The 3,283-nt window shown below is 34.3% G+C and overlaps 1 long non-coding RNA gene across 1 annotated transcript in view; it reads right to left on the bottom strand.

Moving 5' to 3' along the window:
* Positions 1-1,160: 1,160 nt before the first annotated feature.
* LOC111086014 overlaps positions 1,161-3,283 on the bottom strand; it is an 8,786-nt gene continuing 6,663 nt past the window's right edge. The window contains exon 2 of the long non-coding RNA XR_002610792.1: positions 1,161-2,084. This is a non-coding gene — a long non-coding RNA (uncharacterized LOC111086014). The remainder of the gene's footprint in view (positions 2,085-3,283) is intronic.

Consider the following 3,283-nt stretch of genomic DNA (forward strand, 5'->3'; position numbering starts at 1 on the left):
GTGTGATAATAAATAATTTCGGCTCACTTTTATGAAAATTTCTAGCATGAGTAATTTTACATCACACTACCGTTCGCGCTCTTTACGAAACTTCTGACTTCACTTTTTTGAACAATGAAATTGTCTTTCCTTTTACTGCCGATAAACAATCAAATATCTTTTCTTGAATTATGAATATCACGAATGGATTGAAATATTTAATTAAATTATCTCAAAATAAACCTTCATTTCGGTGCAATATTGAAATTAGCTTGAATTCTTCATAACCTCTGAATAGTGGGTGACCCAACGGGTCACGGTGGTCTAGTATACTACTAAAACTCCGAGATTGTTTGTTTGTGTGCTTGTCTGTAATTAAATACAGCAAAAACTGCACACAATAGTGCCATATTTCTAATGTAATGAGAATAAAAACAGAATAAAACAAGTTTCGTTAAAATCTAGCATGAGTAATTCTATAGAGATTTTTTAGTGATATTTTGATGGTTTTAGAATGACTAAATAGCGGCATCTAGCAACTTTAAGGTTTTCTGACAACTTCCTGTTGTTGTTGTTTGGTTTTTAGAGTTGGCAACACAGGTTTGTGCAAAACCTCGCTTAGTAACGTATAAGTCATCATTGCTCTTACGATAGCCTTTAATTTTTGTAAGACTTTTTACATATTACATTGATAATCTAATTTTACACACCTCAATAAACACCTTTAATGCAAGCACTATTCTATTTCTTGGATCTTGCAGTACGACAGATATGATGTTAAACAGAGATAGGCTACGATCTTTGTTGCACAGATGAATGAACTGTGTTTTAATTCGTTAGGATTCACAAATTATCTATTCTATATTTATTAAAGTTCTCTCTACATTTGTATCTAAAAAATTTTTTTACACAAATTTTTTGTTTGTAGTTAATCCCAAAGCTACACAAAGAGCTATCTGTGCTCTGTCCACCATTGGTATTGAAACCCGGTTTTTAACGTTCTAAGTCCGCCGACATACCGCTGTGCCACTAGGGAGGCCACAAATTGGTACTAAGGTAGCTGCTAATTGTTTCTAAACGTTATACAAAATGCATGTAACTAAGATAATATAGGTGTGTGACATCAATACAGCTTTTTATCTGTAACACTTGTACTAATATCAGTTGTTTGGAACAAAACGTACAGATCCGGTTAGACATTTAATTCAAAATGTTGTTGTACTACAACAATACATGTCATTTTACATACATCTTAGTGTAATAAAAGTTTAGTTCTGAATAAAACAAAAGGTTATGCTTTAAGTTTTACAGGTAGCTCAATATTAAAAATCTCAAATAAAAACAAATACGTGTGTTTCCCAAATGGTTCTACGGACAAATATCAGAGAAGTTTGACTTCAGACAGGAGGGAACATTTGCCTGGAACTGAAATGTCCAGGGTAACAATGGTACTCAGAAGGTAATGGATGGTTGTTGCAACTACATGAATGGGTTGTGGATGGATACTGCAACATTCGCTGATTTCTACCACTTCCAGTAAGTGCATTAGTAACAGCTTCATGGCTTTCAGAGAGAAAGCCACTAACGACAGATGGCAGCAGAGTGTTGACCGTTGAGTGATAATTCAGAACCACGCCTTCTACTGCCTGTTCCGCAAGAGCTTTTTTCTTTCGACAAACACACTTGTAAAAACAATAAGCCTTCAATAAGGCGAAAAGAAGTGCAAGTAACCCACCAAATATGGGCCAAAATAGGTTTTCCCAGTTGAATGTCATTTTAATTTAAATACAGAATAAGAACAGGTTATCAATTGTTCATAACGTCAAACTCGAACTCGGCCACTAAGGTCAATACAATAACACAAACTCTTCTACTCGATAAGATACTAGTGAATCGTTTGGTGTACTAGGTTTACCATGAAATGCTAAGCGTCACAACACACGATATATAAATCAATATAAATTACACAAATTTACCGATTCAATTTTTTACAAAACTGCATAAAGAATGAGCTACAATCCAATGCACTAACAACGAGGAGTATAAATCGGCCATACGATTCGCTGACACATTTCCAGTACTCTTGAGTGGTGGTAGTCATCAGCCTAAATAATGAATAAAATATATATATATATAGAGCTACATACACACATATATATAAATACGTTATACATTTCAACTAAAACATTTACGCAGGGGGGAGGGGAGTACGAAAGATGGCAGAGAAGCAACTCAACATTTCGGAGAATGCGGTTCATCACGAATTCACGTCATTATAATGACGTTTCGCCATTACTTCTAATACAATAAGAAAACTCCTCCAGTGTACATCCACTCCCGCTAACTCAGCAGTGATACATGTGATATATATTTCAAATAAATTGTACTTTCTATCAAAATTAGAACAGGATTAAATAGCCCAACATAATAAACAATGACTTTCATATTAATAATTTATGTAAGAACAGTATGCATTATTTCACATAAATCTCATAATTTGCATAATTCCTTTGGATTTTTGCGCAACTAGTCGGTGAATAATTGATTAAAAGAACGTTAGGTAACCATTATGTAGAATCAGCATGTTACGTCGCAAAATCGATGAGTTACATAAAAGTAACCATATTTTAATTTGTTATGCAGAATCGGCATATTTTACTATCGAACTGTTATGCAAAATTTGGAGGACTTATGTGATTTATGCAAGATAGACGACTTATGAATATAGTACATATCTGCAAGTACAACCTAGTTATGTATAATTTTAAGGCCTAGAACATTATGATGGCAGTTTTTAAGTTTAAAATTGTCAATATGCATACTTATTAAATTATGGCTCCAGCAATGTGAAAGTAAAATAGGTATTTATCAAATTATACAATTTATCAATGACAGAACGCTAGTAGATACTGATTTAAGACCCAATACGCAGTACTAAAGTAGAAATTATCAATACAGCAGCGATCCACGTCGTTGAAGTTGTCTTCTCTTATTTTTCCCGTACGTATTGTTACGACAGCGAAAGTCACGTGACGCTAGAAACTCATCATTTGAGTGATGAGTTTCTAGAAGGATCGGGGAACATCACGAATAATCCAGTATTTGCTAGACGCCCTCTATTTCTGTATATAAGCGCGCCAGATAAAGCGAGACAATTAATCAGAAATAGAGAATTGCAGACAGGCAGAGACAGACAATTGAGTCAAGCGCGGTAGTGACCGAAGTAGAGTGCGTGAATCGTTGTGAATTATAGCGTGTGTTTAAGTTAAATTGACTGTGGAAATTAAGTGTATTGCAAAGTTAT

The sequence above is a fragment of the Limulus polyphemus genome, unplaced genomic scaffold (assembly GCF_000517525.1).
Source record: "Limulus polyphemus unplaced genomic scaffold, Limulus_polyphemus-2.1.2 Scaffold32, whole genome shotgun sequence".
Taxonomy (NCBI): domain Eukaryota; kingdom Metazoa; phylum Arthropoda; class Merostomata; order Xiphosura; family Limulidae; genus Limulus; species Limulus polyphemus.